Source organism: Carettochelys insculpta, chromosome 28, assembly GCF_033958435.1.
Source record: "Carettochelys insculpta isolate YL-2023 chromosome 28, ASM3395843v1, whole genome shotgun sequence".
Lineage (NCBI taxonomy): Eukaryota > Metazoa > Chordata > Testudines > Carettochelyidae > Carettochelys > Carettochelys insculpta.
Window position 1 is genome coordinate 3,901,331 of NC_134164.1, and position 17,361 is coordinate 3,918,691.

The 17,361-nt window shown below is 56.6% G+C and overlaps 1 protein-coding gene across 6 annotated transcripts in view; it reads left to right on the plus strand.

Moving 5' to 3' along the window:
- GRB7 (growth factor receptor bound protein 7) overlaps nt 1-17,361 on the plus strand; it is a 51,560-nt gene that overhangs the window by 10,588 nt on the left and 23,611 nt on the right. The window contains exon 1 of one of the 6 annotated variants that reach the window (XM_074978957.1): nt 6,708-6,818. The exons of the other annotated variants lie outside the window; for them this stretch is intronic. The gene's annotated coding sequence lies outside the window, so the exon portion shown is untranslated. Of the gene's footprint in view, nt 1-6,707; nt 6,819-17,361 lie in introns of those variants that run through there. 6 annotated transcript variants of the gene reach the window in all.

Here is a 17,361-nt window from a genome sequence, read left to right on the forward strand (position 1 = left end):
GGCAGATGTCAGGGTGGGGCTGGTGCCCTGGGCTGGGTTGCTGAGCTGGGAGAGTCCCACGCTGGCTGGCTGTAGGGCTGTTTCTCGGAAGAGGGGATGGTGGTTTGTGGTCGAAGGCCAGGAACTGAGGGTTCCTGACTCCCTGCTCTATTCCTAGCTGTGGAAAGAGAGCGGCTCCTCGTGCATCGGAGCAGAGGCCAGAACGCCCTGGGCTTCTAGGGTTTCTGACTCAGAAACAGCTTCTCTGGGCCAGGAAAGCAGGATCACCTGGGTTCTATGGCCAGTTCTCTGTGCTAGGTCCCTTATTATTAGTAATTTGATCTGAGGCAGCAGCTGGGAGCCAGGACACCCCGGTGCTAGGTGCTGTGCAAACCTATCAGTGCCTCAGTTTCCCTATCCATCAAACGACGATGAAAACGACCCTCCCCTTGCTCCCAGCAGAGTAATCCTTGGCCAGCTCTTAGGGACCCTGCCACAGGACTAGCCAAATATGGCCTTCTAAATCACAGGCTCCACTCTCCTGCCAAAGGGGAAAAGTAGCAACCGCTGCTGTTCTCAGAGGACGCTAGTCTGGCCTCAGCTTTGCTTACCAGGCTACGCTTCTCTTTCACAGGTGCATAGCCAGGCAGCTGCTTGCTGGAGGCAGCGGGCACTAGGAGGTCGCCCAGAGCAGATTAGCGTGCTGTCCAGTGTCCTGGAAGGGGGCTTTGTTGGAAGGGATGTCCCTGACTCAGGAAGGGGCACCCCTTCTCCCCAGGTGAGCAGCAAGGAACCCTGCCATGCACCCCCTATGAAAAGGCAGCACTGAACTGCCCCAGGGCCATATGGGCAACTCCCCCCGTGCCCACAACAACGCAGAAGTTAGTGCTTGGGTTTCCCTGGCTCAGGCCTGGCTAGCAGTGTTTCTCAGCCAGGGGTACAGGTACCCATGGGGTACACCAAGGTCTTCCAGGGGCACCTCAACCCATCTAGGTATTTGCCTCATTTTACAACAGGCCCCTAAAAACACTAGTCAAGTCAGGACAATCTAAACAGTCATTCAGACAATGACTTGTTTCTACAGCTTCACACGCTGCCACATAAATCCCCTATTTCTCTCCCCCACCAGGGATTTGATAAGACAGCAGAAAGTCAGCAAGTTGTCAGTAGGGGTCTTCTGTGATGTGTTTGTAAGTAGCATGGCAGAATTAGCCTCACCCCCACGCTCTGGACCCCTCACCCTGCTCAGCACACCACAGGTGGCCAAGGCCCCACATACTCTAGCTGTAGCTTACCCCAAGGCTGAAGGGGCTAGAGGCTAGGCCTAGGGCCAGGAAGGTCCCAAATTCTCCTTGCAGAGACTCTTCCTTTCCCCTGCTGTCACACACTCCGTCACTGGTCTCTCCACACCAACCTCCTTTCCACCCCCACACTCCCAGGCCAGGGAAGGAGGAGGGAGACCACATTTTAAACAGTCCTTGGGCAGCCTCAAGTGAGCTCAGCTGACTCAAACTGATTTGCAGCAGCCCCTCCTTGGCTGCTTCCCCAGCTCAGCTGTTCCTTGCTGCCCTGAGGTATCCCTCTGTTCCTTTGCCAGGTGTTGCCTCTCCCTCACCGAGCGAGCGTTCAGGCCTAGCCCTGTCACAGTACTTTTTAAATGAGGCGTAACTAGGTGGGATGCAAAACCAATCTGGCTGGCGGAAAGGGTGTGGTCAGCTGGACAGGTTGACCAGCACTTGTTTCAAGACCGCAGGTTACCTCCCTGGGTTTCTCAGCTGGTGGGACGTGGACCCTTAGGGGCAGGCGAGAGAAGTCTGGGGATGCTTATAATATTTTTAAAGGGGTACGTTATATTAATGGTTGAGAACATTGTTCTGTAGGACCCGGGTAACAGGTCTGAAGGAGCCATAAGCCCAGCCTGGATGGAGCAGTGGTTGGAACCAGTCTAGCAGGGGAGGACAGGACTCCATGTTAGGTTCCAGTCAGAAAAGCCAGGGGCTAAACTTCTTATGGGGAAGCTGGTTCTGTATCCCCTGGGCATGCTGATTTCTGGGGTGATTTGTCAAAGGGTCTGGCCATCCTGGGGAGCTCCAGGCCCTCCTGTCATCAGTTGGGTACACACCAGTTCCTTGTGCTCCGCAGAACGTGCCTCATGGGAGCCCACAGCAGACCTAAGCCCTGTCCAGACGCTGAGTGTGAGGCAGTCCCTGTTCCAAACTGCTGGGGATCTTGAGACCAGGCAAGCACAGAGACAGCAGGGGAAACTGAGGAACTGTCTTCTGCATTGCTACGGGTCGTCCAGGCATTGCACAGGATGAACAGACAAAGCCCCACTCCCTGTCCTCATTAACGGGAGTGTGGGGAGCAAGACTCGAGAAGTTTTCTTCTGCTCTACTCAGTGCTGGTTAGGCCTCAGTGGGACTCTGGTGTCCGGTTCTGGGTCCCACATTCCAGAAAAGATGTGGAGAAATTGGGGAGGGTCCAGAGAAGAGCAGCTAAAATGATTCAAGGTCTAGAAAATACAGCCTATGAGAGAAGATTAAAAGAACTGGGTTTGTGTGGTTTGGAAAAGAGGGGACGTGGGAGCAGCTTTCAAGTACCTAAAAGGGCGTTACAAGGAGGAGGGAGAAAAATTATTCTCCTTGGCCTTTGAAGATAGGACAAGGAGCAATGGGCTTAAACTGCAGCAAGGGAGGTTTAGGTTGGACATTAGGAAAAAATTTCTGTCAGGGTGGTTAATTGCTGGAATAAATTGCCATAGGTGTAAAATCTCCATCACTGGAGATATCTAAGAGCAGGTTAGATAAATATCTACTGGGGTGATCGAGATGGTGCTGGGTCCTGCCACAAGGGCAGGGGACTGGACTTGACGACCTCTTGAGGTCCCTTCCCATTCTAGAGTTCCGTGTTTCTGTGTTGCCGTCCTGACTCCAGTGCAGGGGAAACTGAGGCACAGAGCAGAGGGGCAGAACTAGGATAAGCACTCGGCCAAATCTGCACACCCTGACAGGCTCAGCTCATAGAGCTGGGGCCAGGTGTTGGGGGACAGACACGCCAGGGATGATGGGTCTGCCTTCCCCAGCCCAGTGGAAGATGCTGGCTGTTTTAACAGCATCCCTCCCCCTCCCCCAGCCAAACCCTTTTCTTCAGCTGAGGAGGGAGTAGCGGGGAGGGCGGGGGTCTGTTTTAGCCCTGACGCCTCCCCACTTTTTCTGCCGCCGCGGCCGGGGTTGAGAGAGGACAGCGGGAGGGACGCTGATTGTGTTTTGAATTTTGAACATTAATCCTGGCACATTGCGCAAGATGCTGGTGGAAAATGCTCTCCCAGCACTTTGTCGGGGTTTATGACACCACTGCTGCTGGCAGGACACACACATACACACCCACACCCACCGCCCCCCCACCGCCCCCCCCACCTGCGGAACATGCGTAACCCCTCTGCTCAGAGCAGCAGCGGCTTAGAGAGGGCACCAACAGGCCCTCCGCGTGCAAGGCAAGGCAAGGCTACGTACATCCACCATGTACAATCTGTGCTCGCTCGTGCACACCTGGCTGCCTCCGTGCACAGCCCTCACGCACGAGGGCATAACAGGGTTCAAAAAAGAGTGAGACACACTCACGGAGGTCAGGTCCGTCAAAGGCCATTAGCCAGGCTGGGCAGGGAGGGTATCCTTAGCCCCGGTTTGTCGGCAGCTGGAACTGTGCGACCACTCGATGATCCTCTGAGGTGTTTGTTCCTGCGGGGGCACCTGGCATCGGCCATGGTCGGAAGACAGGACGCTGGGCTGGATGGGCCTTTGCTGGCACGTTCTTACGTGCAAACCTGCAATACACACCCAGTGCTGGATTCGGAAATGGGCTCTGCATGCTCGCTGCTGCGGCGGTGGGAAGTCACGGCCAGCGGTTAGAGCAGCCCTCAGCACTGACCAGTGCGCAGGACTGGGATAGCTTGAGTCAGCAAGGCTGGATCTGCGGCAGGAGCCGGGCCGCAGCCGTGAGTGAGTTATTGCAGCCAGCAGTGCGCTGTGTCTGCCGCTGGCTGAGGAAGAGTTCGCCGACTCTCCCAACCAACCCAGCAGCGGAGCCGGGCAGGCGGCCTGTTCCAGACCAGCTGCAGTGGTTCGGTTACCTGAGATGGGCCAGCAGGCCCTGCTTTCTCACCCTGCACACAGACTTGTGCTATCTGTGCACACTGCTGCACTACGTGCAATCACCAAGTGCAAAGCCGGGCCTTGCGTCTCTGTGGTGCACAAGTGCCTATGATGCCTACATCCCAAGTGCAAGAACCCGGCCTGGTCATAAACCACTGCAATGTGGACACATGCCACACGGTGCAGCTCACGTTCAGCTTGCCTGCAGCTCACACCACCGTGCACTGCACGGGCGCTGAGTGCATGGTTGTGAACCACACGCACCTTAGACGACCTGCCCTGCACCGACAGTCCCGTGCAGTGCACAGCACGTTCTGAGGCTGGGCAGGGTGTGTCTGTAACCCACACACCTAATGGATGTGGCTCAGTGTCCTATGGAATGGCCCCTGGACCACTTAAAGAGACCACAAGAGTCCCTACACCAAGCTCCAGAGGTCCCAGGTTCAAGTCTGGCTGTGGGGGTTACACATCGTCTCCCATGGTGCCAGTCTGGACCCTGAATGCTCTGCCCCTCACCCGGGGACAAATTCAGGCCCATGAGGGGTGGCTCAGCAGGGTGGCATGTGCCACGGCTGGCAGATAGGTTCGACTGGACGAAACCCAGCGCAGCGCATCAGGTCCTGGGGGGAGGCACTCAGCCCCTTTGCTGGCGTTTGCCACTGCAGCAGCCAGGCAGAGGAGAAAGCTGTGCCCACGTAGCAGGCGCGAAGGCTGTATATGGACAGGGCAAACCCTGGGATTTGCCCCAGTGATGACGAGTTGGAGGCAGCTCTGTTCTGTGGCAATGCAAACTCGTCTTCCAGCTGTGCCAGACTAACATCTGGGCTGGCACCTCCCAGCCCTCTCTGCGTACCCAAGCAGGGTAATACACACCCTAGAGTGTGCTCGGTCCAAGCAGCTGGGCCAGGGCATGACCTTGCTATTCCAGTCCTGCCCGTCTGCCCAGCAAGTCCTGAATGGTGCCGATCAGACTTATGTTGCTCTTGGCTGGGGACCAGGCAGTGACAGGCCCTCGGCACGTTATGAAATCCATAATGAGAGTGCTCAGTAACATGAGCTAACAGCCCTGCCTGGCACCCACCCACAGTTCAAAGGGGCACAGAGAGTCCTGGCCAGGGGAAGGGACTCAGATCAGGCCTGGCCTCCTTCAACATCCTTCCTCATCACCCGCATGTGCCCCTGGGTCCTGCAGACTCCAGGTGCACTGACCACCCTGCAATCCCGGTGGCTACAGCTACTCCTCAGAAGCACCTACCACTCCAGGCCTGGGTGGGGGCCTCTCACTTAAGGTCCTAGTGGGTGGCACACGCCCCGGGGTTGGGGGCACTGTGCTGGGGAGGGGGCTGTGGAAATACATTCCCAAGAATTGGGGGAGTCAGGGACGCAGACCCCGGCCCTAAGGGAGCTGCAGAGCTGAAGGGAGGTGGTGTTTCACCAACCAGGGCTTCTCTGAGGGTCAGGTCATAAAACCAGGAAAAGGCCTAGGATGGGGGTGGGGGTGGGGGTGGGACAAAGCCCCCCGACACACAACCCCACTTACAGGCTCTGCCGCTCAACGGAGAGGCTCAGGGGAGTCCCCTCGGATGCACCCAGCAGGGCAGGGCGGAGGGGAGGTGCTAGGAGTGTGGGCTGCCCCAGGCCACGGGCAGCCTGCCCCAGTACAATGGGCCCATTGATTTGGGGCCGGGTGGGGCGGTGCAGGAGTCTCATCCGGGCCCAGGAGAGGCCTGTCGGCAGCTGGCAGGTGCCAGGGAACCTTCCTGCCAGCAAGGGCGATGGGGCTGGGAGCTGGGCGGAGTCAGAGCCACGCAGAAGCTTCACAGGCCCTGCCGTCGTTTGCAAACCTGCCGCGTCCCTCGGAGCACGCGTTTGGCGAGGGGGGCGCGGCTCAGCCAGGACAGAGCCTGCCCAGGGCAGTGGGGGATCCAGGACAAGGGCCCGTTTCCTGGCCAGGGGGAGACTTCCAGCAACGGGCCAGGGAGGGGCGGCTGCGCTGCCTCCCCTCCAGCCACCCCCATCCCCATGGCTTGGGGCAGGCCCCCAGAGTGCCTGCAAAGGCGGTACCCCACACACCGGCAGCTGTCCCCACCCAGCCCTGGCCCGAGGCAGGCAGACAGGCAGGCGGGCACCCCCAGAGGGGTCTGTTCCCACAGGGACACACGCCGCCCACCAGGAAAGCCCCGACAAATCGTGGCTGTGACCCTGGCAGAGGGCAGGGACCGAGCCCAGGAAGTAGGCCCAGGGTCAAACTGAACGCACCCCACTCGCCCAGCTGCTCACCCAGCGCTCTAACCACTAGGCAAGCTCCCCTCTCCAGGGCCGTGGTGATCGCAGGCTCATTGCAGGCCCCCTGGGCGGAGCGACCCCACAACCCCGTGTGCATGTCTCTGTGCGTGTGTGTGTGTGTGTGTGTGTGCATGTTTATCAACAAAGCTGCTGAGTTACAAAGTTACCAGCAGAGCAGGCCGCCTCCCCTCTGTGGGGCCCTGCTGCACCTGCCATGGGGCCTTTTGCTGATCTTACCAGGGCAGCCAAGCTGTTTGGCCTCTCCCAGGCGTGATGTCAGGCAGAGGCGTGTGCTGCCAGCCGTCAGCCCGGCAGGTAGATAAAGGCGTAGAGCCAAACCGGAATCCCCAGTTTTTCCGACAAGCCAGCAGGGACGGAGCGTCTCCCCACCGCCGGGGCCAGGTAGGCGGCCAGTTCGCTCCCCACACACGCTCGTCTGGGGCCGGGGGCGCAGCATGTACCCAGGGGCGGCGAGGGCAGGTGTGGGGCCTGAAGCTGCTGGAGCTGGCCGGGCCTGGGGGGAACCCGAGCGCTCTCTTCCGCCATCGCTCAGCACTTTGTTCCTCCCTCCGTTCCGACTTTTCTTCCCTTCGTTTCCCCCCGCACCCCCTTGTTTTCCCACCTCCTCCCCGCACCAGCCCCCTCCTTCGCCTGCTGGCCCAGCCCAGCCCCCTGGAAGCCCAGAGAGACAAGTGGGAGCCAGGCGAAAGGATGCTCTGGGGCAGGAGGGGTGAGGTTCCCCAAAGCACCTTCCTCCTGGGTGGTCTGCAGAGGGCTGGACAGATGGGAACGGGATTCCCGTTGGTTGTCGGAAAGGGCGTAGCCACAGCGAGATGCTCCCAGGGAGCCCAGCCTGTCCCCGGCTACCCCAGCTGCAGGCCAGCTCCCAATGCAGCCGTGGCTTCAAGTGACACCTGAGGGAGCAAATTCTTCCCTGCAGGGCCGGAGGGCAGGTCCTGAGTCTTGGGAGCAAACCTGGACCTGGAGCCCAGCACCTGGCTGTGTGTTGGGTTTAGTCTCCTTATCACCCCCTCTCCAGCTCCCAGGGTTACACATGGATCTGGCACCCCACAATGGTGGATTGCCCCGGGGTGCTGCAAAGTCAGGTGATGGTCAGGCTGTGTCAGGGACACCCAGGCAAGCAGGCACCATTGGTACTGAGCAAGCCGATGCCAGCGAGCGCCGACCCGATGCCACGGTGATGGGCAGAGAGTAAGGACCTAGTTGGAACCAACTAGGGAGTACAATAGACCCAGGTAGGGGAAGGCCTCTAGCGCCCCAGGGCTGTCCCAGGGGGATGGGTTAGGGAGGAGCTCAGGGGTGATGGAAGGGCCTTTCTGATGGCCAGGATTTGAGCCGGCAAGGAGGAACGGCCAGGAAGCAGGGGGGCGAGAGAGGAGCTCTGCTGTATTCCTGTCCCAGCAGCACCTTGGCAGCTCATTAAGCTGGTCTCTTTGCCATGTCTGGAGCCGGGACGATGGACTTGAAGCACACTACAGCCCATGCGGGGGTAGCCAATGGGGTCAGCCGCCCAGCCCACCCCAGCCCCAGAGAGGTGCCCGAGCCCCCTTGGGGCAGAGGTTTTGTGCTGGCCAGGCTCTCTGTGGTTTCTTCCCTTGAGCTGTTTGCTTTTCTGCTGAGTCCACCTCCAAGGAGGTCCATAAAGGGCCTGCAGCTCAGCCTGGCTTTTGTCCCGTTCATCCTCCGAGTGCAGCCAGGACCCTGCACACACGGCTAAGCCCTCTGGAGTCTCTGAACGAGAGCCTGGTGAACTGTGTGGCAAAGAGCTATACCACAGCTGAGGGGGGAGGCTCCCTGGTCCCTCCCAGCCAGCACCCTTTCATCCCATGGTCCCAATCACGCTGACCCCCATGGGGCTGTCTGCAGTGTTCCTGGTAAGCCAGGTGCTCGTGTGACCACTCCAGAGTGATTCCAAGGCCACCCCGCTGATAGGCAGAGCACCTCCAGCTAGGTTTTGTGTTTCTGTGGGTGGTGCACATCCCCGCATGCCTCAGCGCACATAAAAACTTATTCTGCACACCGACGGGAAAAAGCTGCGCGTGGATGGAAAAGATTAGAAGGAATGTTGGCCACATGGCCCAGCACAGCATGTGACATGCAGGCGTGCAGCCCTCCTATGGGGTGGGTTAATGTCTAAGTGGGAGAGCAGGGAAGGTGGGGGTACATGTTACTCATTAAAACCCTTGGTTTGGGTTTGCTGGGGGGCAGGGCAGCATCGCTGAGCGGGCTCTCAGTGGGCGGCAATGAATCAGACTACTGGGCACCTGCCTTCCCTTCCCACAGCCTCTCAGCTCCCCTGGGCACGGCTGCCCTGAGCCAACCAGCAGGCTGCAGAGCTGGGAGGCATTTGCGGCAGGGATGAACGAAGCAGATTGTCCATGAGCCAAGCAGTGCTGCATTCTGGCTGGGTGTTGTTCTGGCTTTGTCAACTGACACTCAGGCCTATTCAGGCGTCTGGGCAGCAGCTAAGGACGGGTTTAAACTTTAAACAGCTTTCATGGGCTGGGTTGGATTTTAAAAGGGTTGCAACCCAAGAACCTGGGAGGTCCTGAAAGGGCCAAACTCCTTAGACTCACGAAGCAGTGGCTGTTATCCATGTTTTGAGAAATGCCAGCAGTGTACCAAGGGCCCCAAATGAGAGCCTGAGTGAGCGTCAACAGGCCTAGAGCCGTCCGACTCCGGCTGATTTACACAAGCCGAAAGAAAATTCTTCAGGGTTCTAGACTCAAGAGATCAAGGGCTGTCTAAATGGAAGAGCCCAGCAAGTTCTAAAGGGTTCTAGATCTGAAAACGCACATAATTGAGCCCAAGAAAGTCAGCGTTTGGATTGGAAGTGTAGGAAGTCAAGAACCTGCCATGTAAGGCACCATGCTCTAGAAGCCAGGATGTTGCCCGTTGTTGGCGGGATCCTTCCCACCTGGCCAGTTCTGTACTGTCAGCTATGGCAGGCTCTGGCCCTGGGAGCAGAGCTGTTCACTGCTTTCTGTCCAGGCTCCTCGCGTGGTAGGAGATCGCATAGGTCCATGAAGTTCTAGGGCAGTGTCTTGCAGGAGGCGGACGAGGTGATGAGCTATGTTTCCAGCATGGGCATGGACGCCCATCCAAGTTGCATGGAGCAGCGGCCAATGTAGCTCTGGGCAGTTAAGGAAGCGCCTTGCTGCTTTGTTTTGGCTTCATTCGGTTCTCACAGATGGATGCGTTGCCCACTTTGACCCCTCTGGTCAGATTTTCCATCTGCAGAGCTCTCATCTGGCACAGTCTTTCCTCCTTGTCATCAAAGATCAGCTGGTTCCAAACCAGGGTACACTCCAGGGTTCCCTCTAATTTTTAACATCCGTGGGCAGAAGAAATTTTGTTCTGTGCGTCAAAGCATGTGCGGATTTGCACCACCCATAGAAACCCAGGCTGATGGCTGGGGGCATTCTGCTTATCAGCTGGGCGGCACCTGAATTCCTCCTGGGCAGCCGTCCAAGTGCTCAGCTCACAGGGACCACTGGTGCACTCTGTAATCTGCGCTTGCTCACTGGAGTAAGGTCTGAGGAGATCTTGCAATGCTCAGAACTATCTTCTCAAGCTGTTTGGACCGGGAGTCTGTATCTGTTTTTCTGGCTCTCTTCTCTTGTTTGCTGACAGCTCGGGATTCATTGAAGACACGAATCGGAGGGGGTCAGGATAATACGTGCAAATTGTAACAAGCTAGCTGTGTTTCAGGAGACACTTTGAATAGAGGTCCCAGCCACGGGCGACCCCACCATTTTGCTAATGCTTCGCCTTATAGGCCCTTTGTCCTCACCAAATTCCAAATCCAGCTACCTCAATTCACCTTCATATTTCTTCACTTCAAATCTTGTTCTGCGTCCCTGCTGCGTTTCACCCTAGAGGTGGCTGCATTCAGTGGAAAGTGAGCGCATTCCTGCACTCGGCACACCAGGCTCAGCGCTGGCAGTAACTCCACTTTAGATTTCCACCGACGCAGCCGCGCTCTCACTCTAGTTGTTGGAAAGCAGCTTTGCACTGTCAGGCCTTGAAATCGCCCCCTCCTCCAGCCGCACAGGGGAATGTTGAAACCCTAACATCTTGAGAAGCATGAGGGCACTAGCCATGTCAGTCTGTATTTGCAAAAACAACGCAAAGTCCTGTGGCACCTTATAGACTAAGATTTTTCAGAGCATGAGCTTTCGTGGAAAAAGACCCGCTTTGTCAGATGTATCAGATGTGGGTCTCTGCCCACGAAAGCTCATGGTGCGAAAAAGCTGTTAGTCTATAAGGTGCCACACGACTCCTTGCTGATCTTGAGAAATTGCTCTTGACACCATGACCATGGGTCCTTGACCAGAGATGGACAATGGACTCTGAGCTTCCTACCTTACCCGGCGGGCAGCAACCGAAGAAAGGTGTGTGTGAGGAGGGACGAATCTGCCCTCCTCCCTGGGGATGGTACAGAAGAAATGAATGATTAAACCGTAAGATCAATGAGCCTCTCGCCTTGGCCTGTTAAACTTCACGTGGGGCTGCTTTCTCCAGCCTCGCTGGAGTTGGCCGTGAACCGATTTCACGGGGAGGAGGAGGACTAGAGGGGTGTGGGCGATCAGTCTGCCTGGGTGTGCGTCCGTGTGCTCGTGTGTATGAGCGTCTCTTTTTATTGACACATCTCGGGGTGTGTGGGCCGGTGGGTATGTTTTGCATCCTAGCCTGTGGCTTTGCACTTAGCCAGGAAGTCGTTTTACCCGGGGCCCCCAGGCAGGGAGCACAACCATTTGCAAATTTTGGAGTCGGTGGTAAATGGCCCAATTGCCAGCAACACTTCCTGTCTGCCCTGGCGAGAGAGGTGGGGAGATCAGAGAGCCAGAGGCAGGTGCAGGATTCATTCGGCGCTCCCTGGCTTTCTGACGTGTCGTTGAGATGCTGTTGAGTGCCAGTCTCTCTCTTTGCAGTGTGCTTGTAGCCAGGTTGATTTGATCCCAGGATGTCAGCGAGACAAGAGAGGTTACCTCAGCCATCTTATCTCTCTATGGGCTTTATATAGCGTTTCTGCGGGTGGTGTTTCTCCCTGTTCTGTGCCTGCCTCCTTTCAGCACGTTCAGAGACAGGGTGCGGTTACTTTCATCTGTGATGTTGCTCCCTGGGAGTGTGACACCCCAGGCCTGCCCCAGTGTCTGTGGGAGGTTTATGCAAAGTAATGGTGGGAGGTGGGGAGGCATCGGGTGGGGGTCACAGCAGGCAGACCCGAAGAATTTCCAGGCTCCTGCGCTGAAGGGTGAGATTACACATTAAAAGGGAATTAACTGAGTGAGTCTACACTAAAAACTTGGGTGCGCTCCTAGCAAGCCCCTGACCGACATAGCTGTGTTGACTTATCCCCCAGTGGAGACACAGCTATGTGTCCAGAAGACTGTTTCGCTGAAGGAGGGGGAGCTCAGGGGTTTGGGCGTTGGTCTGCTAAACCCAGGGCTGTGAGTTCACCCTTGAGGGGGCCATTTAGGGATCTGGGGCCGATGGGGGAGGGATAATTCTTGGTCCTGCCAAGAGGGCAGGGACCTGGGTTTGATGACCTTCCATGGTCCCTTCCAGCTCTGAGATGTGTGTGTGTATAATGTAGTGAAGAGGTGCTGGAAAGGACCTGTAGCAACAGGGAATGTTCCTCCAGGGACAGAAGGCCTCTTCTTCCAGTGCAGGTGGCATCTACACCATGGGGTTATGCCAGTCTAGCAACACCCCTGAAGGTGACCACATTGCCCTACGGCAAATATGGGACTCTGGTGTGAAAAGCCTTCTGCTTCTCTGTGTCAGTGCCGTGCAATGGTGCAGTGGATTTTCTGATGCTTAGAAGGGGCCGGATCCGGCATTATACCTAGGATAAAAGCAGGATCAAGACACGAAAGGTGACAAAGAACATTGGCCAATGGCAGCAAAGTGTCTCCAAAAGTCCCTGTGTCGGTACTTTATGTCATCACACCAAATGGGTAGAGGAATGACAAGCCAAAGGTACTAGGAGAGGGCCAGGCTGTAAATTGCTGGATGACGGGCTCTTGAGAATTTCTGGAGCCCTTGGTGCTTATCGTGGCTGGTAACTTGCTCCTGGGCCATACCTACAAGGTGGGTGAATCCTTGGCCTCTCCATTTGGGCCATGTTTAGATCAGAAAGATGGGTGACTTTTTTTTTCAGAAAACCTGCTCACTTGGGAGGAGCCTGGGGCCTCCTTGCAACCAGCCACCTGGTTCTTAAAAGCATTAAACCTTTTCTCTGCTCCTGCTGAAAAACATGGGGCAGACACGCTGCTGAGACAGCTGTTCTTCTACCTGTCTGCCAGTGTTGGCTGTGAAGGCATGGGCGCATTGGTGCGATCAGTACTGCATTCCTCCACCTCCCCTCCGTGCAGCAGAGCAGGCCGGTTATCCCTGTTTGCACACAGGAAACGGATGCAAAGAGACGTGCTGCTGGGCTGCCTCTCTGCGTCTTTAGGTACCTAAATATCTTGGGAATCTGCTCCTAAGCAGCTTGCCCATGGTCACACAGCAAGTCTGTGGCAGAGACGGGACACTGAACACGGTTCTCCAACTCTTTAACCCTTACTGAGGTCAGGCAATGAGAAACCCAGGTTTAAAATGCAGCATGAGCGCTCAGCCGCAGGCATGGCCCGTTACAATGTCATGTAAAAGTACTGTCCTTCCTCAGCACCGGGGTCACAGTTTTAGCCCTCAGCCGCACTCTAGTCTCGTCTGACACGACGCCAGCCGTGTCCAATAGGAATTCAAAGAGCGCCACATCGGTGGTTGTCATATTTCCACACTTGCCACATTGTATTATTAAACAATTTCCTAAATAAATGCCCTCCCCCTACCCCAGAGCCAGGCGCTCCCCGTCCCCCAGTTCTAATTCAATGCTGGCAACTCACCAGGGCTGCTGCTGCATGGTTCTCCCACCATACCGCGGGGTGCGGCGCTCTCCGCATGCAGCTCTCGGGAGGAGCCACATTTAAAGGCCCCAAGAGCCACGTGCAGCTCGAGAGCCGTGGGTTGTCCACCCCCCATATTCACCACAACAGTGTCCTCTTCGGCACACCTGGTGAGTGGCAAACGCATTGGACATCGCTGCACAACACTGTCACAGCTGGTAGCTGCCAGATTAGCCGTTGAGTCAACATTCAAACTTTAGATGCAAACATTTCCTGTGGACTTGTGCAAATCCCTTCGAATTGTGTGTGAACAGCCAGTAAAACCGAAACAATTCCCACGACTGGCTCACGCTCAGAGGAAGATCATAGCAAACACAGTCAGGTGTATTTTTATTGTAATCATCTTGCAAGGGCCTGTGATTGTGGCCTCTAGGTGCTGACGGACACATGGGGCGGGGTTTTCAAAAGCCTCTGAAGTGACTTAGGAGCATGAGTCCTGTTGTGGGCCAGGAAGGCTTGTGCTCCTAAAGCACGTACTCCCTTTTGAAAGTCAGCTCTGTAGAGCGTAATGCAGTTAAGGCACAGAGAGGAAGCACTGGTATTCCGAGCAGGGCCTAGTTAGAATGCTGCCGGCTGAGGGCGCTCTGCTAATCAGCTGGTGGCACCTGAATCCCTCCTGGGCGGCCGCCCAAGGGCTCAGCTTACAGGGAACACTGCAAGGGACTCAACCAGGCCCACCCAGCAGCAGAGGCCTGTCTAAAGCCCAAGAGTCCTGATCTCCTGGCAACCCACCTGTCTCCTGCTCTGGTCTATATATATGCTGGGTCCTGATCTGTAGCTGCGTCTATAGGGCAAATGTTTTTGCAGAGTGGCAATTCTGCTGCGTTTGCAGCCTCTGGCTCATCACAGACTTTAACCCCAGGGCTCGGTCTGCCTCTCAGCCCCTCGTGGGCTCTGCTCTAATCCAGCTCAGACTTTTCCCTCGTGCCGCAGTACGGTATGTGCTTGTGGGGAGGTTTATGAAGCAGCTGCGCGACTGGGCTGAGTTCCACACAGCAACGTGCCTCCCTGCAGCACCCTAATCTGCTGTGTGACTTGCCTGGCTCCAGGAATCCTGCTCGTGCCCAGAGCCCCCATCTCCTCCCAATGCCGCAGTTCAGGCAGCTTGTAGACTATCGATTCCAGGTTCCTGCCACAGTTTCAGCCTGGGGGTGTTTCATGTTTTGCTGCACATGGCCAAGGTGCACGGCCCTGTACAAATAGGTGGCTCCTTCTCCAGGGACTTGAGGATCTAGAACAGGGACAGACCCAGACGGGCCACATTCAGAACCAGCATAAGCAGGCAAAGACCCGATCCCTCATTCCCTAGCTAGCTGGCTGCAGAAGCCAAAAGGTGGGGAGAGGTTTAGCCAGAGACTCTCTGCTGGTCTCTATCCTGGCCAAGCCCCATGGAGTCCTTGAAGCGGGGGACCTGCAGCCTGTGCGGAGGAGAGCTAATATCCCTGTTTACAAATGCCAGCCCTTCCTCATCCAACTGAAGCTGCTGTTTGCAACCTTCTTACTTCCCAGAAATGCACTCGACCATAGAAAGGTTTCTTAAAACCAAAACAAGGACTCGAGCCAATTGGATTACATCCCTCCGCAGGTTTATTGCTGTGGCAGCTACAGGGTTTGCTCCAGCCCGAGTTAGAGCCTGGCCTGGTTCTCTCCTTCCTGAGTCTGAGCCCATGGGTGTTCATTTTCACCGGCACCCAGGCACCGTAAGGTGCTGTCTAAATACAGGTGTCACCCCGTAGGATACAATCCCAAGGGGGATCAGAAAGTGACAGCTGACTGCAGGATCAGGAAGGACCCGGTCCTCCTGCGACAGGATTGCGGAGCTCAGGGGGTAGGTTACACAGGGAGGCATGTGGCTTACAGATGGCGACATCTGAATTGGAATTCCTTTGCAAAAATGACACCTTTAACCTTGGCCTGAATAGAGATCTCCGCTATCATCGGCATTAGCTCACGACCAAATAAACGCACTAGTCCCTCAGGTGACACAGGCTTATTGGTTTCATATGGATGGAAGGAAAACAGCACCTGCCTCTGATTCATCCGGCTTTATTCACTGTCTGAGGCCAGCTCCTGGGCCGGGTGGGCTCCTTAGTCTTGTGCCCTGTGGACCAGCCTGGCCGTGCATAGCAGGGTTCTCTTCCCCTGCCACAGGCCCAGGAGCACGCAGCGCCCTTGCTAGGATCTGAAACGGCTGGTCAGCTGGGTGCCCCAGATACCAAGGGGGTGAGCTGGTGCAGGGAGGGGCCAGGAGTTCCTCATGCTGAGGACATCCAGGCACAGAACTGGTTTAGTCAGAAGCAGGGTGGTGGACGGATTGCAGGGAAGAGGGGAGAGATGATCAGGTGCACTAGGCTGTGAACCTACCTGACCTGCCTGCGCTCCTCGTGTGCCCTGGTGAGATCTCCCCCTCTGATACTTTGCTGGGAAAGGATCCCGATGTGGGCACGTTGAGTGTGATTGGGAATCATGTCCTGTTTTTCCCCAAATGCAGCCACCTCTGGGGTAGGGCAGAGAAGCTTGTAAGTTGCGATTCTTTCATAACAAACAAATTCAATGGTCCCAGCTCATAACCCCACTGTTTAATGTAGTCATGAGGTGAAGGAGAGTTTTACATCTACATGCTAAACTTCTCGAATCCAGCACCCTTGGGACCCGGCTGGTGCTGGCCGAAAGGATTTGCTGGACACAGGAGGTCAATCTTGTCTAGCATGTTACCAGCATGTCCACTGCTGACTGAGCTCTTAGAAGACATTTGGGCTAAATTAGAGATAAATTGCAGCACAGAACAGTGAAACCCAGGACCCGGGACTGGAAGCAAACGTTATGGGACCACGGGAAACTTGGCCACACCCTGGATAAGTGGTCATCCAGCAAACTAAACTCACGCTGGATTACGGATGTTGCCAGACACGAGCGGTTCAACCTGGATTTGATCCTGGGTTGGAATGTAGGTCAGCAGAACGCAGTTCCCCAAGGCTGGCACGCTGCCAGGATCCCAAGGTGAACGCCTTGATCCCAGTGCAAGGTTCAACAGGATTTCGTCCCCACCAGGGCCTGCGGTTTGCATTACAGCCATGTGACAGCGGCAGTGGGGAAAACTGATTTAGGATTGGAGGCCCCTGGACTTTTAGTGACTTAGGGCTCCCATTGGCCGGGAACGGCGAACCACGGCCAATGGGAAGCTGCAAGTGGCTGCACCTGTGGACTCTCGGGTCAGGCAGCTCAGCTCAGCGGGGGGTAACCCTGGTGAACTGCGTCCGGCCTGCAGGCTGCTCCTCGCCCACTTGGGGCTATGTCCTATCCGCTGCGTGCCGGCTCCCCCCTCTCTGGGCAGGCTCCGCTCTGGCCCCACGTTGATATGATTAATAACTAGGTGCCTGTCTGACCTGTCGGCACCAAACCTCTTCCAGACCTGACCCTCAGTGCTCCCTGGGCAGGGTCCGTTCCAGCTGGGCGCAGGGGTCCTGGCTGCGATTTACCGGTCAGCTTGCCCGAGAAAACCTCTTCTCTGCAGCATGGGGCGGGCACCTTCTACCTGTGAGCTGAAGGCAGGCTAGGAATTGGAGTGGGATCGTGGGGACTGAGGCTACTTGGAGGCTGTTAGCACTGGGGGGGGCCAGATGAACAGGGGAACTCCCACCACGAGCTGCATGGCCTCGAACCGGCGGGGACTCCCGGTCCCCACAGAGGGAGCACGGCACCCCATAGCCTGTAAGTTCCTAGGGACCAGCCGGTGGGGGGGCTGTGCTGTCCCTCATGCACTGTCCTCTGCTGCCATGGCTGCTTTGAAACCAGACAGCCCGGCGGGGAAGGAGGGATTGGTCCCCTCCTCCATCCCCAGCGCTCCTGTTCTGGCCAAGGCGAGCCAAAGGCCAGAGGGCTGCCATGGGAGGAAACGCCCATGTGGCGGGGTGGGCTGTGGCCCTGTGCCCGGTGTCTCCATGGTGCCTGGCAGTGCCCGTTGCGCA